General features: G+C 34.1%; 1 protein-coding gene across 2 annotated transcripts in view; it reads left to right on the plus strand.

Annotated features, from left to right (window-relative positions):
• Nucleotides 1–3,170: 3,170 nt before the first annotated feature.
• The window catches only part of smash (smallish), a 478,903-nt gene continuing 454,106 nt past the window's right edge, over nt 3,171–27,967 (plus strand). For both annotated transcript variants that reach the window (XM_085956529.1, XM_085956532.1), the window contains exon 1: nt 3,171–3,503. The gene's annotated coding sequence lies outside the window, so the exon portion shown is untranslated. The remainder of the gene's footprint in view (nt 3,504–27,967) is intronic.

Here is a 27,967-nt window from a genome sequence, read left to right on the forward strand (position 1 = left end):
CACTAAGCAGCCGACAGCGATCGACGGGCTTAGCCGACGATTGACGAAGATGTTTTGGTTATTTCCGAGTCATTTTAGTGTTAGATGGTACCTGTTTTGAACTCGCTCCCATTACCCGCAAGCTCCCATTACCCCACGCTCCCCTACATGTGCTTTGTGAATACCAACAAAATCACATCGATATATTTGACGTGTTGCAATCGAGACGACATGTGCGACCGGGCTTACATAATATAATAATAATAAATAAGGATGATAGTATTTAATTATTATTAAGTACCTACGCAATGTTTATTGTTTCATCGTCTTGAAATAAAAGATTATACAGTAGCACTGAAGGCTGATATAACATGAGATGTTAAAAAATCGTAAGTAATGATAATGATGAAATACCTACGTACTATGGAATGAAGATTCCAACCAGTAACAGAATGCTGTAAGTTGAGCTGACATGGCTTCATGCTTGTAATAATTGTTAATTATTTATATATACCTATGGTCATTTGATCTCGCTATTTATTCATCATCATGTTTATAGGTATAAACTATTATATACTTGCCCACAAATAAAATGGAAAAGACAATATTATATTGTATTACTTCCCCAATATGAACGGAAGAATAAAATTATGTAGGTACATATACTTAGACCGTGTCCAGTCAAAAATTGATTAAGTACCTAGTGTAATTCAGGGAACACAGAATTAATGGGAAGTGACATAGGTACCTAACGGGTGTGGAGTAACAGGCAACCGATCTTGAGTGTGGAAGAATATGGGATAAACTTAAACACGTGTCAAGAATACGTCATTCTAAGCTTGTCCTCATGACAACTGCTCTCGGTTTATGCACTGATGTTCATTCAATATTGGTGTATTTCAAGGTTGCAACATACACTATTGCACGTCTATAATGTATGTTTCATTTTCGTACGACACTCAAACATTCAAAACTTTTCTTCATATAAATAATGTAGTGTATTGGGGTATACCCTATCTGAATTATATTTATTAATCTGTTTTGTGGTGTAATTGTACAAACATATTGTGAAACTTATAGGTAGTATAGGTATCTAATGTATATTTTTTTAATTATAGAACATTAAAAATGTTTTGACACTTACTACTTTTTTTCCGCCGCGGATGGGTAACTTGTTTAATAATACTGTCAAACAAATAGGCGTGGCCTGATTTTTTTAGTTTTTCGTCATTGATTAAAGCTCGCAATCTTTTTGTACGATGTAGACGTCATCGAACTACATTTAGAAACAGATATTTTTGTAGGTATAGATAGGTAATTTGATTTGACTATAATTTTATTACAGTTTGGTACTTACCCAATATAAATACAAGCACATATACTATAATATACTTAATTGAATGTCACAAAAACATTTTGCAGTCTTCAATACGACAAAATAATCACGTATAGTGGAATCATTCTACAGTGATACCAAAGATACGGCAAAACCGATTCGCAGTTGCATTGGTCGACATGATATTTGATAGCATTGAAATAGGCATTGTATTATACAATACACCCGCGAATTGCCGTATGATTCCAGTATGTCTTCACTAGTTTTATTAATTGGCAACACTGTGTATAATAGTAAATTTTATCATTTAATTTGCCGCTCCCAGAAAGTACCGCTCTTCGGCAATGCTTGCTTAGTTTTATTTAGTTATTAGTTAGTTGCATTGTCAATGGAATGCGTATTTTTTGTGGTAATTTAATAACAATAGTCAACTTCCTACGTTTAAATTATCTTTCTAATTTTTGGAAAATGTGGGGAAAATTAAATTTCAGTATGTACATACTAGCAGCATGCAGGTCCATTGTGTGGTAGTAGTAGAAAACACAAATGCATGTATAAAATATTGTGCGCACACACGCGCAGTAGCATAGGTATTCTAGGCTAGAAGGGAAATACGTTCGTCAGAAATCGAAAACAAATGGAGTGGGGACCAGGTAAAAAAAATATTCCTGGAAGTGTGGCTGTTTTATTTCAATTATATTAAATTGACAAATAATTAGATCTGTAGTGCCTATATGAGGTCGTTTTCTTTATGGTAAACTTAATTATAAGAATGTGGGTTCGCTGATTTATAGAAAAAATGTGAATTTTAATGGCGCAACGATTAAAAAACATTTAAATTGTCAGAAAAAATATATTTATTAATATAATTTATTTACCAAGCTAACATTATTTTCAAAATAAAAACAAATAGGAATGGAAACCAATTTTTAATTTGAAAACTGAGAAATTATTAATTTTTAATAATAATCATTATCATTTATATATTTTGCGTGTGCTTAATGTGACTTCGGCAATGAAATGAATGTGACATACTTTAACATACCTACATAGGTATTAGGTATTATTAATGAGATTAATAATTAGTTAAATTTTTATGTTTGATAGGATATTGATTAATATAAATTTAGTGATTTCGGTTGGTATTTATATGTTATGATGCATCTAAAACATTTTAATAAAGTTTTTTTCTCAAGGCGATTACGATAGCCTTCATGAAATAAAGATGTATACATGTACGATGCACGAGCGATTGGCATCTCGGTTAGATTAATCTGGTCAAGACGACTGAAGAAGGCCTATGGCACACTGCGGGTTGTGCCACGAATGATTTTGAGAGAATATATTTTGGTCTCTCGATACCTTCTACCATGCCAATACCAATAGAGAACCTTAAAATCCTTTCAGTGCTGACGGCATAGCAGTTGTGTCCTCGTTAGTTGGCCATTAGATATAATTACCATGTTATTTAAATGTGGTAATTAATAGTAATTAAATGTAATTAAAAGTAATTAAAAGAAATAAAAGAATACATAATTTATTATAAGTACATAAAATATATCGAAAATTTGTGTAAATACTAAGATGTCTTCTTAAATGTTTAATAAATGAATTTAGATGGCATAGGAACCAACACAACATAAAAATGATACATGTGTAGTTTTTTCATAATTAATAATGAGGAATTAGTTATTCTAGTAGGTACATAATTAAGAAATGCCTCATTATTAGCTCTCGATCACAAATGTTTTAAATCACTGGAAAAATAGTGAGAGAATGAGAAAGAACAAGCACCGAGTCCAGACAGAGCGAGATGGCAGGTCGCGCATTTTACCTTTGAAAACGACGCCATGACAGTCTTCATCTAGCCGGCTCGGAGTAGGGACGTCAGTCTTTATTTTCGCTGCCTTTCACATCGTACGGTGACAAACCGCACATTGCACTAAAAATATCCACGACGATTTAACTAATACAGAAATAAATATACGTCGCGAAAGCGTTGACTATTATTTACTATATAATAAAACTTTCAGAGTGTTTTGGTTCCATCGACATTTTCAAAAATCCGTGAAATTACGGAAACTTTTAGGTTTGTTACTTTGATGTTTTGATCCGTGTCTGTGTTCGCTGTGATTTGTGAAATTGTTTTGAAAACGTTTTGGGACTCGAGGATTTACAAACGACCACGGTAAGCTACGTTTCCCTTCGAATATTATATTATACAAAGTAGTCTCTAATAAATAAAACCTTGCAACTTGTGCAAAGGCCTCATGCTGAAGTTATTTGAAAATACTCATTTAAAAACAAAAGTTTGCATTATTATTATCACTTCCTGGTCGATTTTGTATTATAAAATCGCGGTCTTCACGAATTCGTTTTGGTAACGTTGATCGAAGATAGTTTCGTTTCTAGGAAATTAATTAAATAATGTACCTATTTCAAGAAACACGCTTCAACATTTTTTTACTTACGTCGTGGTTTATGAAAATTAAACTTGCAAGAACCTCGCAATACAAAGTTATTACAATTATTTAGCTATTAGTTCAAGATTATAAATTTAATGTTGTCTTCTCATTGATGTGAATACTGATTGTTGTTGATTGTATTGAAAAGAGCTAAAAGTATGATATGTACATTATAAGTACCTAAGTACAATGTTTAGTTAGCACGTATGATTGTATGGTGGCAAAATTAAGTGATTAATAATAATAAAATTGTCCTTGATTCAATATTCCTACTAGGTAAATTCAAATCTCACACATTTTTTTTACAGCTGATGTTTTGCTAGTTTTATTTAGATTGCAAAAACAAGAACCGAAGCAACAGGCCAACTTAGAATGTAAAAGCTAGATTTTTTTAATGTTTGGTTAATACCGGTATTTCATGCCCATAATAACATTATTTATTATTGTCATGCCAATTATGTGGGATGGTGCTTTAGTTTATTAGATGTTTTATTTTAAGGTCATAGTATTTACACATGTCCGATCCTAATAAGATCATAATATGGGCCTCCACGGAGTGGAGGTTTGTATTAGCAGGATTTTGTTTTTACGAGAAATGGTTGTTAGCCACTTACTCAATCTAATAGGTCCATACTCTGACTCAGATTGAAAAAACAATATGTGTATTTGCCAGATCCAGGATTCGAACATAGGACCCACGACACTATAAGCCGACGCTTAACCCGCTCGGCCATCGTGGGTGTTATATTATGGGATATTATATTATTCATTTTAATTTTAAATACTTATATTTATATATATGGGTAATTAGTTGTGGCAGGCAAAATAAGACACATTTTTCTTAGTTATGTTATTACAAAAGAAGGAAATTTAATGTACCTACTTAATAAGATAAGTATTTTTATAAATAAGTAAATATCAAAAACTCTCTAAGCATGTGTAGGTAGCTTGTGAGAGGTTTCGTGAAAGCCTTTGTTGAAATTTACAACACCGATTTCTGATCATTGCAATTTGAAAAAAAAAAACACTATTCTGTAGTGTGCACCTGGTACATACTTACCAAATACGGTCAGAAAATAAGTTATGTATGCCTACAACAGCATATCTACCTACATCTATCTCTACAGTCTACTATTAATAAAGATACGCTGAGGATATTTTCTTTTATCATTATGGACAACGCTGTTTTTCAACATGTTAATAATAATTCATGCCCTCATAAAATGAATAACTTTAACTCACAATTTTGTCAAAATTGTATTCAGGTTGGCATGCATGGCTATAATATTTTTCAATACTGCTGACAATGACAGTGCTGACCAATAATTTTAATTACTATACACGTTTTTAAACTATTAAATAGTACCTACCTATAAAACAACAAACAAACAAAACGATAAGTTCTTCTAACCAGATGACTCTGGTCCTAATCATAATTACATTGTATGAATTAAATACCAGTGGCAAAAGTTGGAGGTAGGCAGTTAAGATCCGACATAAATAGTGCACATTAAACTTTGTCAGTCATACTTAGGTCCTATTTGTTTTCATTGAACGAAGAATACACATGGCATATGGTGCTGGTTAGTTTTTTTTTAAATTTCGATTAAACCCTGCCTAACCAAACCATCATAGTAGATCTGTGGAGAAATATAGTGTACACTTTGTCAGTCATACTTATTTGTTTTTATTGAATTACGAGTAGGTACAAATTGCAAATGTTGTTGGTTAATATTTTAAAACTCATTACTACAGCCTAACCCAGGGGGGGGAAAACTGCGGCCCGCGGGCCACATGTGGCCCGCCGGGTATTTTTTTGCGGCCCGCCATAATTAATTGTACTTCTGATTACGAATAACTTTTTTATAATTTTTTAAAAAATATTGACAATAGATTAAAATTTGAAGAATTTGTTGTTTCGTAAATGTATTATCTCAGTACGTCTTCCTTGCGTCTCGTCTCACACTATGTAACCACTATTTTCTACGTTGAACATCGTGACACATTTAAATACGTTTAACTCCGCTTGCAAGAAAAAAAAATATATGGCCATGATATGGTAAAAAGTTTGAATGGATTTCAATTAAAACTCAAGTTATTCTTTCGACAAATATCGAATAACAACGTGGACCACTTTCCAACTTTGAAGTTGAATATAACAGAATATAAATTTGAAGAATATGGTAAAATTATTAAAGGTCTGAATGACAATTTTTCACAAAGATTTGGTGACTTCCGAAAAATTTAGACAAGTTTAGCAATAGTACGCGCTCCATTTTCAATAGATATTGATAGTGTACCGACAGAGTTACAACTTGAGATTACTGCTCTGCAGTGTGACACTGATTTAAGAGAATTGCATCGTTGTGAAGAAATCTCCAAATTTTACAATGCCCTTAATTCAGACAAATTCGACCAACTTAAAGATTATGAAAGAAAAATGTTCGTTATTTTTGGATCAACCTATACATGTGAACAAACATTTTTGATCATGAACCTCAATAAAAATTCTTTACGATAAAATATCTCCGATGCCCATTTACAAGCAGTTTTGAGAATATCAACTATAAAATTAACACCTGAATTTAAAAAAAATGTTAAAAAATGTACAACAGTTTCATTCTTCTCATTAATTTTTTTGTCATGTTTATTTTTCGTGATAATAAATAGTGTATATCTAAAAATGGTATTTAACTTGCGGCCCGCTGCTCATTTTGAATTCTTGAATTTGGCCCTTCATCCAAAAAGATAGCCCCCCTCTGGCCTAACCTAACAGTAATAGATAAAAATTATTCTCCTATCTATAATTATGTATTATTTAAAGGCATAATTTTAGATATTTTATAAAAATCGGAATATTTTCTTCTAGAATCTTTTATGGATTGGTTTACGTATGTTTAAAAAAGTTTAGTGTGCACTATTTATGTCGAATCTTAACAGTCTACCTCCACCCTTTGCCACTGTTCAATATCATATAGTATATCGTACCTATTTGCAGAAATGAACGTTTTACATCGAAATATTAAAGGTAGGTAGCCATTTTATCCTAATCACCCAATGTGTAGGTCTTGATACGTATGTGGGGTAGATTAGATACACTTCAGTATAATTAATTAATTCTTGAAATTAGTCAGATTATGTATCTATAGCTAACTAGCCATCGGAGACTATTCAGTTTATTTCATTGATATACTACTAGATGAGGAGTTCCCATATAAGTGTCATTTTAAAAATGTACCACAAAAGAAGATAATATAATATCGTCTTATAATATTTCCTTGTAGGTATAATGCGTTAAGATTTGCCTTGGCTGTAAAACTAAATTTGCGTTATTGGAATAGTGACCCTAAGGGCGATGCAACCCAAAGCTTGCAAGCTACCAAAAATTCATGTCTGAGCGGATAGAGCAAGTCGTCATGCGCTGACTATTAGTTAGAGTAAGATGCAAGCTAGATCGGGCTTACTCATAATTATTGCCAGGTCGTTTTCGAGACAAATATTAAGTGAGCTTATATCGAGTTAAGGGCTTGCGCAGACAGAGAGCGGTCGGAGTTCTGCGTTCAACCGACCGTTGACCGCTAACGTTCAGGGACAGCAGACAGGTGGCGGTCAACAATAAGCGTTCCATTTGTTTACAAACGTTGAACTGACACAAGCGCTGCATAATGCTTGACCGCTATATTCCGACTGCTAGTGGAAGTGAGAAAGCACCGCTGTTGCGTACTCACTCCCCCGTGTGGTTTCGCTCTATGTTGTGTGACTGCTCAGCGAAGGTACGGCGTTCTTTATAATTCTGGGCATAGAACTCCAGAACTCCAGCGTTCCAATTGACCGGCGCGGTCTGACCACCGGCTGTGTACCCATACAGTATGCAGTCCATACAGTACAAAGAACGCCGAACTCCGAACGCGGAACGCAGACCGCCTGACCGCGCTCTGTCTGCGCAAGCCCTAAGTCCGCTGATATTAAAACAGTGAGTTTTAACACTGGCCGAGTCGCTGTAAATCGGGCGTCATTTTAAGAAGCATATGATTCATCCAGTAGTAGGTATATCAATGGTTTATTTAGAAATTTCAGTAGCGCGGTGGTTTTTTTTTTGAAGAGATCACCGCAAAGCCGAAAGGATAATGACCCCTGCTGCAATCTGCGAACTCACTTTCAGTATGCAATCATTGCAATTATTGTCAGGGCAACAGTCGGAAAAGTTGGCATGCGTCGTCAGTCGTGTTTCCGATTGTCGAATTGCGCAACCTTTGGCAGTTGGGATGGGAAATAGGCGACTTAGCGCCCCCCTCGCCGGCGCGTCCGATAACTTCGCAGCCGCGTTACACTTATTGGATTATTAGCGGCCCGCCCGACGAAACTGATGCTCTTCCCTCACCAACGACACCCACAGGACTGTATTGGTGATTGTCAATGAGTATATTCCAAGTAATGCATTGTCAGGGATTTTCATAACTTCGGAATGTTCAAATCACCCCCAAGTTCGCGAGTAACCTGATTAACTAAATTATATTATTGTCTTTTTGTTTTATTATGAAAATAGATAATATAGCTACTTCTTGGCTGATTTCTGATTATATATAAAATAATATAGGTATATTAATTTGACTTCATGTCTTCCAATTTTACAATATGGCAGTAAGTATTTACGATACTTCATAAATGTGCATCTTGTGCCTGCATTCAATGTTAAGGCTATACTTCAGTTGATGCATGGTCTAAAAAATCTTGGCTAGGCGATGTACGGATTGTGCAATTGACGCGTGCCGAACGAAATATAATTTGTCATAAAAATCCAACATGCGTCCATTTAATGTTATGTTTATTGTTCTATTACTAATAATAATAATATATTCATTGACATGTTTTCTTTTTCAAGTAAATGGGTAACGTTTTTTAGTCATCTTTACACGATTTAAGAATTAATTCCCCCGTCGCCATCACAAAACAAATTGACGTGTTCACAACTCGACTTTCGCTCTCCGATTGCCAGCCAGTCCGAAATTTCGTCGCACCTATAGTTGAAAATTATTTGCCGTTTCACTGAAGTACCATCTTAAGACGAAACCAGGGTTGACTTTTGAAAATAAATACGTGGTCCTAATTCCATAATACTTATGTTATTAGGAGAGTTCTCATAAAGTGATGAAAAATAAAATAATTATTGGTATTTATTTACATTTAAAAATAAATAATAATAAAAGTAGTGACTTAATTCATATAATGCAACAATAACTCCGGACCGGTTTTGTCCGCTTTGAAGGACATTGCCAACAAGTTATTCAAATGTTTTTTTTAATAAATCACGAAAACGTAAGTATATTATAATTATTTTGTTGGTATGGTGTAATTATCTACTTCCGAATCGTAACTACATTTTGACAAAAGTGTGAGTTGAGGTTATTCATTTTATGAGGGTTGTGGGTATGTATTACACCATTTGCCACTGTTGATGGTCAGATCGTGGTAAATACTGAAGTATTGTGCATGGAATGTATTGAGGACTTGTTGGTGAAAATGGTTTATTTGTGGGGTTATCTTGTTTAGTTACAATATCAAGGAAAGGGCGTCAAAAAGAGTTATTCCGTTACAATGTTTTTAGCATCCGTCGTAGGTGAAAAATATATGACGAGACCAATTACTTAAATAAAATATTTTAAAATTTCACATTTATAGTGTAAATGTATTAGTTTCAATATTTTTAATTTGTCGTTTTGGCTCTGCGTAATTGCAACACAGAGTTGACAGCGGTCACCGTTCGCACAAAACAAAAATAGGCCCACGAATTGTTCTGTTTGGTGCATTGCCATCGTCGTCTCAGGAAGTTTAATTCATTGTGTCAAAGCATTATTCATCGGTCCACTTCATAAGATTTATATGCATACCTTATAATATAAAATGAAATCCAAAGTGGATATAATTCCCAGTTCCCACAAAAATACTTAGGTATACATTTTTTTTTCGATTCATTAATTATTTTCAAATACTGGTGTCGAATCAATCCTGTGAGAAGGGTAGGTACGACTAGGGATTTTCTAAAGTTTTATTTTTAGATTAGGTACCTACCAACTTGTTGGTGTAAACGACTTATTTCCTTGTAATTCGCTACTACTGATATTTATTTGATCATCTTTTAATGTTTGTTTAAAAATGTATCTAAGTACTTACGAACTTACGAGTATATTAAAGTTTTTAATACAAAGGTACATATTAACAATATTCGGTACTTATATGATATTTATAAAAGTGTAATATAGTTGTGTCGTAGAAATTTCAATTATAATTGAATGTGAATTTTGCTGCAAGAATTATAAAATGGTGGACAACAAACAGCTGATCAGGGACGGCTCTTGTATAGGAGCAAAGGTGCACTGATCTCCCAAATTATTACGTAACTATGTAATAATAAGTACGTATTCAAATACCTACATATTGTATGAATTAATTATTGTAAAATATCTTTAATTTGTCGCCCGTCTGCACGCATAAAATGCGCGTAATTTCTGGCGGCCTGCATGTATGCGTAGGTACGTCCTTCGTAGTATTAATTGTGCAGGAGAGAAATCGAACCGCCTGGCGATGATTTTTTTTTCACGCTGCCGATAATGTGGGCTCAGTTGTGATCTTTTTTTATTTCCGAACGTGCAATAATTACCTCACTTGGGACACTGTGCCTCCCAATCTGAGCTTACGAGCGCAGACGACATTTCACGACAATGCTGTGTTTGACTGGCGCAAATAATAACAACTCACAAACGCTTTTGAAGTCGGTACAAGATTCCCGCGTAATATTTTAAATTATTATATTATTATTTCGTACGTTATGACTGTTATGAGGTAAATGCTACGTTGTTTGCCATATAATATTGAATCGATCAAAATATCGATTAGAGTGATATTGTGTTCATTAAGTTAGGCGTAGCTATCTCAACATACAAATACAAATTTTATAATTATTTTACCTTTAAAAATTAAATAATTTTATTATGCCTAGAGCAAAGTAACCTTGTAAGTAAGTAATTGATAAACTATTAATAACCTTTACATAATATAATATACATACTACAATTTTTTACGTACCTACTTATACTACTCTAAGAGAAGTAGTTATTTAACAAAAGCGTTACATTGTAACAATTTCTACAATATTAGGTATTTCAATAGTGTATGTGGAGTATGAGCGTTATTTTGAACGTAAAAGAGGATAAAATATTTTTTAAGAAGATGAACAAAGCAATTTTCCAATGTCAATTATTGAAGAAAAGAAATATAAATTATTCTATCAAATACAATATTCGTGTTACCGAAGTATTTTTCATTTTGAATACGTCTTTCAAATCAGTCCCATTTGGAGTGCAATTCTGGAGTTGAGGTGTACAAAGTATTAGCATTTTTTTAACAGATAGTAACTATATCCCGTTGAAAAATCACCGATCCATAGTATTTATCAAAATGATACAGCGCGTAGGTATATGCGGAGAATGTGGGATGCAAATAACCGAAAGGGGAGTATAAGATATGCCCGAATTGCGTCAGTATGTGAACTTCAACCGACCATAACCCGCGTACTACCTATCGGAGCTACACAAATGAGGAGTTTACGGCTTTGTACCAATGACATATTGTCTAAAATACTTGCATCAGTTATAATGTATGGAAGTTAGGAGTGTCAAACGTGGAAACTACGTTGGCACATATGAAATGTATTACAATAAAAATCGAAAAGAGTTTGTATGCCTTTTGCATCATACCTATCATATCCAGAAGCTTGGACTTTATAACTTTGACAATAAATAAATGCTGTTGGTGAATGTGAGCGTCGTTTCGTTTCTCAACCCCCCCCCCCCCCAAGATGTATTATATATTTAAGCATAAGCCTACCTCCACTCTGAAGGCTATTGCCGATTTTTTTCAATACCACAAAAAGGAAAATGCATGTCTTTGCATGCACTCCCTAATTTTATGATCACCGGCCGCCACTGGCTGATGTGTCAGTTGTATTTTAAATGTCAATAATTTAAATCATTTTTATCTTCAATTAATCGATTATGGTCTTTAAATTATTGTGGGTAAGTAGATAATATGATATATTAATAATTTAATTATTAGTATTTTATAATTAAGTAATATTATTAATTTTGATAATCAAAAAATCTTTATTCACTTCGCCTACTACTTGATTGGCATTGATTGTCTATTTTTTTATTATAAGCTGGTGTGTTCATACGTCAACTGTCATTGACACAAATATGACAGTTAATAAATAAGTCCTAAGTCATAGGTACAACCGAAACATAGTCAGGTACGAAATTTGGTCTTCATTTAAATGTCGTAAGTTACATTTAATTTATTGTTTAGATAAAATACATAATAATATGTAGGTGCAAGAAGTCAGCATTTTGATTTTCAAGAAAATTTGTGTAAGTTATATTCAAGCCTTTTCTGGTAAATTTTAAACGATTTCTGGTGTTGAAAAAGCGCTTGATTTAACCCTATATACCGGTTGTGTAGTTTGCAAGCTAGACGCCTGTTCAAAAATACTAGATCTGGCAAGAAAAACAGTAAGCTGGCAACTCTAAATTACGTTTTGCTAAATACGTAGGTATCCCACCTCTAACTAAGTACTGTCATTAATACGTCATAAACATCCATGTAATGTAGGTATATTGTATACGTATTGCGGTAGGTAATATTCCTTAGTATTTATTAATTTCTTACATTGATATCAGGTACTTGTGCAATGTGCATTCATCACACACTCATTATGTCTTCACATTAAGTGCCGTTAGGTATCTACTTGCATTCGGAATTGGATACCTACTTATGTGCTTGTTATTAATAATATGTAAGTACCTAATCGTTTTATTATGTTTATTATAGTAGTAAACATAGACGTTATCTTCCCATTGGAATAAAACCTATTAGCACGCTGCTAATTATTTACCGCTTGGGGTTATCAATATATCATGTTTATCGAAGTCATGTTGACATAATATTATAAATGCTTTTTTCTGAGTGCAGTGCACGTTGCATTCATGACCATAGATATCCAATATAGGTGCTGTTACAGCAAAGGTAAATAAAATTAAATTTTAAATTCAAAATCTAAAATAATTTATCGTTTAGTGGCGAAACAGCTTAACACATTTGTTTTACACCCCCTTATACGTTGTAGGCGCTTACAACGTTTTTCGAATGCATACTTATTGTTTTTATTGCCAGATCGAGTATTCTTGAATAGGCATCTAACTTGCTACATACGTACATGTCATATTATTATGGCGTTGAATTTAGCGTTTTTCCAAACTATAATCAGTTTTAAATGTCTCCTAATAGCTAGAATTACTACATAATATATGCTTTAAAATCGTCATAGGCTCTTTTACCTTATACCTATCTTACCAGTAATGTAACAGACGATCTCAGATTAAGTTAAATAAACAGACGTAATGTTTCTATACAAAAATTACGAGAAATCGTTTTCCATTTATTCGTTTTTCATCACCTATAATTTGGCATCGTACGTCTCTGCTAGTCATTGCAAAAGTTGCCTCGATTATCATCATCGACATCTAAATTTATATGTATGCTATTTACTTGATTTAAGTGATGATAAATTTCGTGCCTGATTAATTTCTAGTTCTATGATTTATTTATTACCTACTTATGAAACAATAAATACCTCGCGAAAACAGTACACAGGATTTTGTCTCGTTTTGAAATGATGTTTGGTTTTGTCAAGACTGAAAATAAGTAAAGACCCACACCACTACACTCATTCCTGTCGAATAGCCTCACACAGTCACAAACGCACCTAACAATAAAATTGCCTTTATATCTTTTCATTATTGATCAATGATCATTAATAACTCTCACCAATCGAATAAGACACAGCACATTATTACCTACCTCCAAGGTCATAGTTTACAAAAATAAACGAGGAACCTCAATACTTGTTATTTTTACCATTAAATTATGCCAAATTTGGTAGTCAATACTTTCAGGCGCGGCTAGCTAGTCAATAAAAGAGTAATAACTTATGAATGCGCGAATCAAAATTCAAATTAATTCGTGTTTTCGCGGCATGTTTCGACTACTTGGTATAGGTAGGTACCTACTATTTATAATCGCTTCTTTGGTGAGTGTTCATTGTCAAAAGTCGTGTTCGGAATCGCTCGCGATGACAGCGGCAGCGTCGGGAGAAAGTTCCGCATCCACGACGACGCGAAACACGTGTTATTTGCATATTATCATATTGTTTATAAATAGAGAAACCTGGAAAGCGGGCGCGCGAAAATCACTCTAACGGGAATGCACTAACCGACGACGCATACCAACGTAATTTATGTTATCTAGTGTTTGCCCTGGATGTTAACAATGTTTCCAGAAGGGACCGCAAAACACTTCACAAATATGTCAGTACACAATTGCATTGTAATGCACAATAATTCTTGAATATCTATATTTATGTGGGATAAATTTAAATACATATTTTCAATATTTACGTCTGTTTCATAATGTAGTTACCTATATAAATTATTGTCACGTAAACGACAATAATTGAGGATACTCAGAGGGCTGTGTATTGTTTTGTGATTTATGGCCTAACCCTCATTAGGCATTAAATCAAAACTGGTTTCAAGTCTTCGTCCGGTGACTCGTTTTTGCATTTCTATCGTATTCATCTATTTTGTGGTCTGTGGACTTCCTACAGTACCGTGCTCTCTCGCTCTATTTTGAAGTTATTAATTACTTATTATGAGGCATTTGCACCATCTGCTTCGGATTTCTGTTCAACATTCTGCGCAACTTCGTATTTTTTTCAACAACTCCAGCTGGTTGTTTTCAGAAACGGAAAGGGATGAGATTCTCAAGTCGGTCCAACTGACTGTTGGACTTATCAGGTCGTCCGACCTTGTAACAAAGGCCATTTTTATTGCTTTTAAACAAATCGCGGCGCCTTACTGCGGACTTGAAGATCTTATCACATAAAATGTTCGTCTGTTTTGAATTGGTTTTCCATGTCACACTTTCAAGTAAATTTATACTACTAACTTATACGATACTTTAGTCTTGTGTAACTGGTCCTGAGACAATTCCACGGGTAACAAACTACGCACGCTTCACATCCAATGGTTTGTGCTGGTTGTTTTCGATACCACCAATTCTAAAATCATAATATAGAATTTTGTTCTATATACCTATAATGCCAATTCTCTTATTATTCCAGAGTAAATTGAACATGTTTTCAATTTTGATGTACAGCTCATTTTAACCTAAGGTATGGGTTATACACTCTGGTGTTGAAAAGTGTAATTCAATGCTGAAATTGAAGATGAAAGCGTATAAATGTAGACGCAGCTATTATTCAGGCCCTTTTCAAAAATCTTGAACAGAATCCAAAAGAATCCCACATTACAGCCATTCTCACAGAAATTATATAGTACGTTTCGTTGCTATACACTTCGTATCACTTGTCATTTTAACTACCTACATAATAATATCATAGACAATGTTTATTTCCTGTCCATTAGTAAGTAATAGATCGTAACAAACTATTGAATTATTTATGTTCGTTTAATGATACATTAAATTATATCGCTTCGCTGGCAAATTGGTTACAAAATCGCAAAAATTATGCACCGCAAACTATTAAATTTAATACAGGTGACTAACAAAACAACGTGTGGGTGTCCAGAGACCCGATGGCTCGAATTCCGAATCCATGACCAATATCACGTTACTAAAAAAAATCTAATTTATTTTATAATACATTAGACATACATATTATTAGAATATTTTTATCGTAATTATATTATATTACATCACATGTTATAATAATAATCCGATTGGCATTTCAGAAACAGTATTATTATATAAAATAGGTAGACAACTTTTCGATACAATAATAATTATTGTTGTCTTACACGAGTACTTATTTATCAATAAACATCTAGCTGGCTCTATTAATCCCATTCATATTTTCTGATAGGATTTCTATAGAATCATAAAATATAAACTATTCGTTATTCAAGAAAAAACTGCATTTCCTAAATAATGATATAATATTAGGTGCCTATATGTAGGTATTCATTTAATGTTATAGGAGGGTACTTACTTAATATGGTGCATGGACAGTCCTCCGGGAATCTTTATCCCGAGTTCTTTCTCCAGTTGGCCATATTCTGCCGTCCAGCATCCCCTTTGACGTTATTCGTAGTGTTATAATAATTGAATTATTTTGATGATTTCTATCTGTCGATTTTTGTATATTGTTCACCTTTATAAATCAGTCTAGTTATATGGATGCGTGGCGTATTAATGGTGTGGGTACATAAAATAATTCATGAGTTCTTATTAATTGTGAATGCTAGCGAAATCGTTACCTTTGTGATGATTATCAGTATTATCACAATTTTTTTAATCTTATCAATCAATTTATAAATGTTTAAACAATTAATACATAAAGAAAATTAAATTTCCGGTTAGAATATATTATTATTTGTTAATGCCCTGAAAAAACCTAACTATAAGTGTGAGTGCAAGTGCGTAGATATTATAATCTCCGCAATATGCGTTGTTAGAGTAAGATAGAATAATAGTATTGAAGGAGTTAGGTTTTAGGACGTGAAGCTGGCAAATATTAGTTTAACTGATGCGCTTAAGACAAATTGCGAATAGGTATATGTTGCCGAGATATATGGTAAATATTTTTAGTTTTTTTAGTTGAAAATGGTACTTATATGGTTACTTGTGTTGTGTTTAAATGTGGTAGCCGTACTGAGAAGCAAGATTATGGTATTACGTTTCGAAGGTAAGTTAATGATAGATATTAAAATTGAGGTAAGGTAAAGAAAACGGCCCCACATACATAGTTGGTCAATACCCTATCTCTTTAGTATTATTACTCTAAGGATCGGTCATCGTAAGGAAGACAACATTTATCAAATAGATAAATGATTTCAAAAGCTTAGTAGCAGCTTTCAACTTATGTAGTACACATAATAATTAGCATTGCCATAACATTGTGTGTAAAAACTGATATAAATTAAGTATTAATTTATCAAAATAAACTTACGCTGAGCTAGATTTAGGTATTTGGTATATAATTAAATTATCAGATATAGAAAGCCTAGTAGCAACATTTTACGTATTGGTGATCTGGCGGACAAATTGAATGACCAGAATTCGTCGGATATATTTTTCGAAAGCGCTTCTGGTTGGTTTATAATTCTTTATATTGTGTTGTTTTTATTACACTTTGTTCCGGATTTTCGCAAAAAAGTTACACGCACCGTTTGCGATACATCACAACTAGGATTCACGGTGCATGATTTTGACCCTGGGCAGTGTTTTTTTTTGTATCGCCCGAAATGTATAGAAAGAATTCATTCATCGGATGGAATTTTGACACGAGGTTTCTGCACCGAGATTTGTTTTAGAATTTATCTGTCTCCGCCATTGAAATGGTAGGTATTGAGAAAGTTTAAAAAAAATAGAAAATAACAATTTATTTTAGTAAATTTAATTAACGTTTACGCGGTAAACATTCATTACGTAAGTTAACCTACTTCACCCTATCACGTCCCAGTATTGAGGCATAGGGCAAGCACAAGGTCACGCCATTTCCCTTAGTCTATCGCCAAACCTCGCGCTTCTCATCATGCGAGACCTGCAGCGCGAAGATCGCTTCAATTTAATATTTAAAAGAAGATTAATTTAAAATTATTTATGATTATTTTTTTTAAACATCTGACGGATACTTATTAAATATATAACTATATTAAATAATCACACATAATTTTAAATTAATCTTTTCTCATATTTATTTTAACAGAATGTCACATGTGTGGCTTGGATCTTATAAATGCAGAGATACTTCTAATGCCCGGTCCACACCGAAAACAAGTCGCGCGACAACTCGTTAAATTTTACGATAAGCATGATAATTATCGTAAAATTTCTTAAGCAATTATGATAATTATCATAAAATTTAACGAGTTGTCGCGCGACTTGTTGCCGGTGTGGACCAGGCATAACGTCTAACTGATCGGCGAAATATAATACCTACGTACAATTTACATGTAACCCAAAATCTGTAGGTAGGTACCTATCTCATTTTCATGAGGTGAAAAGTTATATTATTTATATAGTGGTAATATTATAAGCATTATCAATTAATATATATCAGAAAACAATACTGTAGGTGGACTGCATCTGTACCATATAATAAGTCCAACGTTCCCTCTAATTTTTATATTGTGTGTGCGGATCATCAACGCATCTCAGCAGTGGCGAAGTGACCCGGTGCGGTAAATTTACATCCCCCCCCCACAAACACACATACAATTTTTCATTAAAACTTACATTTTTAATGTATTTATTAATTAAATAAAAAAATAGGAAATAAATAAAAAAGTATTCGTTGATAAAATATGTTAAATACTAAACGGTAAAATTGTGGTTAAATTTATATCGCTGCTATTTAATCATAATAATACGTTTTTCACATCTCTCCTCTCGGAGGTGTATAGGACATATTATTAGGTGGTCATTGGTAAACACTAAAATACGTATCTTCTTTTCGTATACTTTGGCATGCGATAGAACGGAACGGATATAGTGATCCCGCTCGACGTAAAATTTCACTTGCGTGCTTGCGTTAGTCGCACTTAACCTTCGCCTTCCGAGAAATGAGTCAAAGAATAAAATTGTGCATGTGATCGTTTCGTGCGTTCGAGTAAAACTAAAATCTGGCAAGGGAAACTTTCTTTTACAATATTTTTGTGTGAGGATTGTGCGAGGGGTGAAAACATGTGTGCGGACATATTTTGGTAGGTGTGCGCGCGCACATGCGCACACCTTACAGGGAACATTGAATATGTCTCGTATTAAAATAAAGAAAATTCACAAATTTTGTACTTTTTGTTACTCTATAGTTGACTGTTTCTGAAACGGATAGGTACACTACCAGTCCAGCAGTCTACCACTGTGCCAATACGGCATTCCTCAAAACGACCGGCATTCTGACATTGAAAAAAATACACGTGCCTTAATTCGAGACCAAATGTCTCAATGCATCAATTAGATACATTTTTTTCAACCAATCAAAGCGATCATTATTAAAAAGAGATACAACAGTTAGGCCCATTGTGTCACTGCCAAATTATTGGTCTGGTCGCCCCACATAGAAGCGAAGTATGTAATAAACTAGTAAATAACATGCAAATTGATTGACTATTATGTGGTATTATAGTAATCGCTTCCCGCCTAAAACCAGTGATTTGTAGCAGACTCACGCATTCTCTGATCGCTCTGGCATTGTCTTATTTTTGATTGGCTACGGTTTCATTTTGTTATTAAAAAATATACCATTTAACATTGCGTCCATATTTTTTTTTAATTTATCGATTTTCGAAAGTTGTGACCATTTTCCGGTAATTGCATTGCCTTTATAAATGGATAGGTAGGCAGCTTTTTTACGTTGAATCAAATCTAAAATCCTGGTAGTTGTAATGTAATTGTGCAGAATGTAGCCAGTCCACAATAATGTCGGGCTGAGATAATGGCACTTTAGCAACAACATGATATTAAAATGTAATTAATAAAATTTTATTTCAAGAATAGTTTTTTGCGGCTTAGCTATTTTCAGCAGAACGTAGAGAAAACCTCGCATTTGATCTCGATCATATCTCATTTACTTTTTAATTTTTTTGTGGACTGGCTACTTTCTGCATAACTATGTCCAATTTGTTTTTGAATCGGAGTATGGACCTAATAGGTTGAGCAAGTAGCTAACATCCATTTCTCTTAAAAACAAAAATCTGTTAATACAAACCTCCACTCTGTGGAGACCCATTATGATCTTATTAGATCGGATATGGTCAAATCTAAAATAAATGGACTCAAATCTATAACCACCACAATGAACTTAAAAATACGTTGAGTAGAGAAATGATATTATGTAGAATCAGTTGAAGTATGGCCTTATGGTGGATAGGGTTCAGAATAAATTCTTGAGACTCCTTTATTTGAGGTTGTACGGATACTATCCGTGGCTTTATCCAACTGACTTTCTCTTAGGCATGCTTACATACTGCAGTCTGCAATTTAGAAGAAATCTTTATTTAGCTACGTATTTTTTTCGACTTATACGAGATATAATTGAGAACTCTGCCATTCTGGGCAGTGTTGACATGTGTGTCCCTGATAACATTGCTGATAACTATCTTAGAAATAGAGAACATCAGTTGTTTATTCTCCCAAGATGCAGAACAAACCAATCCAACCATAGAGGTATTAAATAAAAAGAGGGGCAACCAATCGGCTTTCTCATACAACTGAATGAAGCAGGCCAACAAAAGCCGACAACTTACGAGAAATAGCGACGCGATTAAAAAAATGCTGGGCATCACGGAGGATTTACTTTGGTCATTATAACGTATCCATATAATATAATGTTAACGTGTAAAATTTACCACAAATTGATTACCAGCCTACCTCACCATACTTGCCGGCTTCACCATACTTTCATATAACCTGCCGCCCCTAGAATCCAACCAACCAATTGGGAGGGCGATAACTATGTTCAACGAAATTGCTTCGGGTGTTGATATATTCCACCTACGTGAGGATGAGTATAGGTGGACGTTGTTTTATAGATTCTTAAAATAGGGTCTGCTTAACTCATCCGGTGTACTTCCTTGTACCTATCTAATTAATATTTTTTGTATGTACATATTTCTACTGTTTAATAACATACTATCTATCTCTTTTTTTCATGTAATACTATTTTATATTTCTTTGTTTCTAAATGTCATGTTGTGAACGTCTTAAACTTATAATTTGTAATGCCCACAATATGTTAAAAATAAATAAATTGAAAATTGAAATGATTACACAATTATATGTGCAGGTTACAAGTATTTTTTGATACACTGCTGCTAGGTGTAAATTTCATGCAGTGTCCAAATATAAGTCATGCATGACAATGTGTGTCCTGTTGAATTATTTAGAATAATTAATCACGACCAATCTGTCCATAGATATACTACATATGTAATAAGCTGGATACATTATAACATACCACATCATGGCACCCACATCATGAAGCGGGCCCCAATGCCAGGATCTTTGGCGGCCCCCCTACCTATCACTAAGGTTAAAGGCAGTCTGACGTTCTAAAGTGGCGTTTTCTAAATGGTGTTCGAAGTCAATAAAAATGTATTTTTAGCTATTTTTAACACATCGAATATGGAGTTGTCAAGTATCAACACACAATAACCATAAATTGCAGCGCACAACAATATATTTTAAAATTGTAATAACACCGAAGTAAAATAGGTAGCGCCGCAGGCGAATTTTTTACTATTTGAGTAAATTTAAGATGTGTGTTTATCTCAATTATGTGGTTAACCCGCCACGCCGGGCCCCTAGGCTAGAGCCCTGTCAGCCCCCTCCTTGTGGGGGCCATGTACCACATAATCTATGATGAATGATTATTGATAATTTGGGGACAAATGAGTTTGGTGTTATATAGACAGGTAAATATGTATTGATGAATCAGTTAATTAAGTTAAAATATTGTAGTAAATACCAATACTTAAATACCAATACTTATTTATACTTGGTCAAAGCAGCCAAGAAAGTTCAGCCCACGCGTAGAAAATATAACGCTTCAACTGTCACCTGTGTCTTCACTGATATAAGATTTAAGCTATTTCTCAGTTAGGCATATTATGTTGGTGTTCGACGCGCGCATTATATTTAGCGAACTGTATTATATACTTACATAGTTGAGTTTCGTAACGGGACTCGATAGCCAGTTTTGTAGACCACTTTCTTGTTGCTATAATCAAAAATAGCAAAGTCATGTGAAATTCGCGTGGCATTTGCTATTTTTGATTTTGGCATTTTTCATATTACGATATCCATACAATATAGTGAATATATATACCAACATACTTAATATTCAAATTAATACTTATCTGTCAATCTGTCTATGTTTTGATTAATCTTTAAAATGTAACATACTTTTTATTTACATCTCATGGGATTATGATTTTTTTTGTTGCTTACAATGAATATTGATATTTTTTCATTTATTTTCCACGTTCTTTAACTCAAAAATATTTAACATAGGTACATACTTATTTAGAACACCTCAGAATCATACGTATTAGAAAAAAATATGGCTACCAAACGAGCTCGAAACTGCATTCATCGGATTCTGATCAATATGCCTAAGTATCCACCAAGGAACACATAATTAATGCGAACTGAAATACCTAACGTGTGTGGACTTATGGAGTAACAGGCAACCGATCACGAGTTTGGAAAAATATGGGATAAACTTCAACAGGTGTCAAGAATGCGTCATTCTAAGCTTGTCCTTCGTTCTGACAACACTGCTCTCAGTTTATGCACTGACGTTCATTCAATATTGGTGTATTTTAGGTTGCAACACACTATTGCACGTCTGTAATGTTTGTTTCATTTTCGTAGGACACTCCACATTCAAAACCCTGCTTTAAATATCTACTTATAGCCTATCTGAATTCTATGTATTAATCTGTTCTGTAGTATCCACCACTTTCATATTTACCCAATGGGTCCGGATCCGAACCCCCCCCCCCCTTCCTGTGCACGCCCCTGACTCCATTACAGTTTGGTTCTGTAAGCAATCTCGTCATATATAATAAATAAATATATTATATATAAATAAATTGGTGAGTCACTGAGTGTTAACAAACTTCAGCTGATTAGTACGTATATAAAGCTCCTAGTTTCAAAAGCCCCTAAAACGATTTTAGGTAGTTCTGAGAAAAATGAGAAAAACGATTTTAGGTGGCTTAGAGAAAAATGAGAAAAAATCATATCTATTAAATCTGTGAACTATATGTATTTGTTTTTTAATTCGTTACATTCTAACGAGTATTTTGGCTTTCCATTTTAGGGGTATTTGAAAAGCACACCCAACTATTTTAGCGGGTTTTGAAATTTACCCTAATTTTTGATCATACGTATTGGCAGTTTTTGGCGTTTTTTCAAGTTCAATCTTTGGCCATCATATAGGTAACAAAAATATCCATCTAAATAGGTATCTAACTCAAAAAAAATCTAAAATTGTTTTAGGGGGTTTTGAAACTAGGCGCTTCATATGTTAATATTGCAAACTCCGTCCTGGAAACAGAGGTCAACATTTTTATCTGTCAATTCATCCGTTCGCCATTAATTTTGTGGCGATTAACATGGCCAAATCGCCTGCTATTAAGATGTAACAAGATAATAATTGCGCGTCTGACAGAGTTGCGTTTTTCACTTACGCCACCTTATCTCTCGTGTCCAGTATATTATTGATATGTAGGAACATAATCAATTAATCAAACTGAGAATGAGACCACCCCATTACTTACCTATCGCAGGCTAATCTCTCCGTTGCATGTATATTGTAGCATCTATTATGCCATTTGATGGCAATAAATCATAAAAACTTGTACATGGAAAGTCACGGAATTTGGTTTATTCGCATTGAAGTATTGCTAACTTGAACATTTACCGTATGTCTCACATTCAATCGTGCATGATTTGATCTCATAACCAAGTTAGTATAGAATCTGCGAGTACATTCTAACTAAGTTTTTATCCAATTCATTCTATTAGTTGTAGCAGTGGTTCCTAATACGATTCGGTGGAACCCTGGGGTTTTGCAAAAACTTCGGTAATAAGTAACCATAGGTATATCTAATACGTTACGTTACAAGAGTATTCTCATGTGATCGATGAATGTAGCTTTATTTTTTTTTTATTTAGAGAAGAGTAGGTATTATAGCATTACAGTTATTGGCCGATGCGTCATAATAATTCACAGTAAAAAATGCACACTTATTTGTTTTGTTTTAATTAATAATTATAGATCCACCAGTATAAGTTGTCTGCTGAGTGATGGCGCCACATACTAATATTTGACATAATATCACTCAATACGTTCTATACTGTGATGAGCTTAGTTCTAAATTCGAACACCTGACGATTTATGGCAGTACATATTATATCCATAGTATTAAAAGACAAGACAATTAATCACGAATGGACCTCTAACAAATTATTTAGTTAAACCATGCAAATGTAATTCTAACTGCCGTACATTATCATGTAGTTATAAGAAATCGGCTTTGACGTGTTAAGCGACCGCTTAAGCGTTGGGCTATCACGCCGTCGGTCCCAGGCTCGAATCCTGGGTCTGGCAAGTACTTACACATATTGTTGACAAGTAGCAAGTGGCTGACATCCATTTCTCGTAAAAATCAAAATCTGTCAGTACAAACCTCTACTCTGTGGAGGCCCATATGATCCTATTAGGATCGGACATGGTCGAAAGAAAGAATTCTCCTAATCAAAAATATTTTTGTATAATCCAGATGAGCTTTAAATAATCTGTTAATGTCACCGGCATTGTGCCTATATCGACTTTTAATACCTATATACTTAACCGATCGATTGTAATTTTCATAGTTCTTCTTTTATTATTAATATCAAGGAAAGTTAGTGAGTTCTGCATTTGGATACACATAGGGCTGTCAAAAAACTATCAATAGTTTCTTTCGATACCGATATTATGTATCTATACTTTTTCTTTCGCGTAGCGTCCCCTAGATACAACTAATCATCAGCGGTCGAGTGATTTTCCTATCGCAATGGATCAGTGCTCATTCTCCGCCCACGTGAGTAGCCGCCCAGTCAAGTAAACTCATCGCCGCCCTATATTGCGGCGCCGATCGCAGAGTGACTCAATGGTATCGAACCGGACGCCCCCGCTTTGGCAGATTAGTGTCGACTGCATTCAGCGGAGAAGCTCTTGTGATCGCGAATTAGCTTTCTATTGTCAATGAAACTCTTCTTATTGGAAGGCTGTTGTCAAAGCCGTTGCCGCAGTCGTTGAACTGTACACAAGGGCCTGACTTAATCAAGCTGTTCTTACAGACGTGCTGACTCGAATCCGGTCAACTGACCGTGCGGACTGTACAATTTTGCTCATAGTCCGGCATAGACTACAAAAATATTTAACAAAAATCTTTTATGAAGAATATTTTATAAGATAGCGATGATAAAAACACACACCACCAAACAGTTAGTAGACGTTGTCCACCCGCGACGATATAAAACTAATTAACTTTCTTTCGTTATATCATTATACCTATAACATTACAAACTTGAATCCTTATTCATTAACACGTTAAAGTTTATACACTCTTATGATATATTATTTTATTCGCACTCAACAATAGAGAAACATAGGTTATTCCGTTTTCCTTATTTTTATGTTCCTTGAATTTATTTACCTTTTCACATATTTTTGTAAATTCCCACCGACGTAATGCAGTCGGACGAGTTTTAATGTGCGACCGGGCTAATAATCAACCCCGTGCTTAATTAGCGATTCAAACTGATTGTAAATGATTTTTATTATACCACCATTTTTTGTCGTTTTATGGAGAATAGTGGCTCTGTCCAATGAAATAAAATACCTACCTATATTTTCGACTGTTGATTTAGGGACGTAATATCTACCTGTCAAGTTTTGAAATTCGAACCAAATACGTTTATTATTACGCATGGGTTTTACGGATTAGAATGCGTTACCTCTAAAATATTCGTTTTAAAGCCATGTTTATCCGAATATTTTAACGATGCTAACAGTGTACTTTTCGGTATGGATAAAAATAAATAATTGATTCAGCAAAAATGTTCCCGGCAGCATTAAATGCCATTTAAATTCATTCAGTGCGGTGCCAAACCCGTTGGCGAAAATTCCTGACGTATTCAAACATTCGACCCACTTCTGGGTCAATCGCTTTTTTATTACGTTACAATAAATTTATTATTTCATCACATCTCTAAAGCCTGAATGACTGTCACGTTCTGCAAAAACGCGTAAATAAATTCGTTTTAAATAACTTCGAGAAAAATCGCTTTCGGTTAAATGCAAATTATAGACATTTATTTTATAATCTGTGACAGCAGCATTCGGATACGTCAATCTTTTTGAAAAAGGAATTCCGTTTGTTTTCGTGTGACATTTTTAAAACGCGGGCGACATCTATAACAAGTGTACTATCTTTTCTGTTAGCGATAGCGCTCATAGAACGCGTCGAGCGGGCGAAGTCGGCGAATGCAGTGTTTATTCATAACCATAATCACACGTCTCTTCCCGCGCATTACCCTTCACCTATGTAATAAGCGGCCCAAGCAGCACAAAACAATTATTTTTAAAGCGTCTCTCATAACAAAGCAATAAAAATATTATATTATTTCGGGGCTTGTAATAAATATTTACGACGACATTATTCAACCAGCGATAAACTTGACACGCAATAAAATTAAACAATGATTCTCTGTTATTAAATAATTGCTTTTCGCCCGTCGATCGACGAGGCCTCGAGCGGCGTGATTTTGGTAGCCGTGTTCAATGAATGGACTTCATTGTATTTTCTTTCATTCGTATCGCCGAGAAGCGGTGATTCGCGAAAAAACGATGATTCATGCGGCGGGCGCGTATAATGCGTCGTGAAATCCAGTGGGCGCTGGCGTATTTGATTACGTTGTATTTTCGTTGATTTACGCGCCACTTGTAGAAATTTTGCGCGAGCGCCGCACTCGCTGCGTCAATGGGCTTTATGCCTAACTGTGTACTTAAACGTAAAATACTATTATGTAAGTAGGTAGTTACTTAGAAAAACGTAACCGTGTTTTTCGACCGTATTAATTGAAGCATAATAATATTTTCCGACTAAGTACTTATGTATATTATACAAAATTAAACATAGTATCTTAGATTTAAGATTACACTGACGCTGAAAAAAAAAACATAATTACATTAAATTTAAAGCACGATTAGTGATTGAAACACTGAAAATAGTAAATTGTATTACAATGTCGGTATCTTCTAACATTAACATAACAGATGGGGTATAGCACTCCGTTTTAGAAGTGTCAGTGTAAAATCTTAATCGGAAACAGTTGTTCAAAATAATAAATTGGATATTGGAGTTTCCATTCCAAAACAAACAAGTCTGTTTCACTAGTCAGTATTTTTTTAAAGTTAGTCGATACTCATTTTGTAAGGACGTTTTTTAGTCACATTATTAAAACGTTACCCTTCTTTTATCGTCGAATCGTATGTATTGATTGGACGAATTTAATAAAATTAATCCCCACAGCACACTTCGAGTGGCTGTGCGATGAGAGGCGTAAAAAACAATCCCCTTACTTAATCTCTTACGACGTGCGCGCATCGCACGGCTTCTTCCAGTGTACTGCGCCACTAAGACATTTATGTACATTATATTTGAATATGGAATATAAAAATCGAAAGTGTTATTTTCCACTGAACGATTCCACCGTAATGACTTTTAATTATTTTTTAAGTTAGGTTAGAGTTATCTAACGATAGAAAATAATAACGTGTAAGTAAAAAAAGGGCTTCTCTTCATTTTTAAAATGCACAACAGTCACCCTTTGAAATGTTTAAATTTAAATTATATCAGATAACTTTATTATGGTTAATTTAAAGTTTAAATAATGGACAAAGTAACTCAGTGCACTCGATTACGGTAATATAAATACAACTTATAATGAAGGTTCCTATGACTGTGTCTCAATTTTTATTCGCATATCTCAATTTGTATGCCTTGGTTAGAAGCCCTCTTGCTTTTAACTTTCTCATATTTTGTTCGAATAATTCTTTGCAAGATACAAGTTACCAAGCTCTGTATTAATTAATAGTCAGACTAAAATATGTGTTTACTCTTCTTACATCGTTAAGTATAAAATTATATGATATCTACCTTTATGGTGGGTGACCTATAAAATGGTAGAATATGTATGTTAAACCAATAGGAGTAGTCGGTATACACACCTGGTTGACCATTCCATCCGCCACGAAAGTGTTGTCGAGATGCCTCCACAAATAAGAATAAACCGCTACTGTTCCGATCATTGAACTCTCTCGGACTAACTGGCGCAGTTGTGGCCAACAATGGTAAAACTATCTTTCTATCGCCTTTGACGAGCTCAATGTAAGATTAATCAATTAATTTGTCCGATCGATTAAATGACATTTTTAATTAATATAAAACAATATATTCGTATTATATACTTATTCCATATACTTTAAAAAAGGATC

The sequence above is a fragment of the Rhyacophila brunnea genome, unplaced genomic scaffold, assembly GCF_057557595.1.
Source record: "Rhyacophila brunnea isolate RB1 unplaced genomic scaffold, BYU_Rbru_1.0 scaffold_6, whole genome shotgun sequence".
NCBI lineage: Eukaryota > Metazoa > Arthropoda > Insecta > Trichoptera > Rhyacophilidae > Rhyacophila > Rhyacophila brunnea.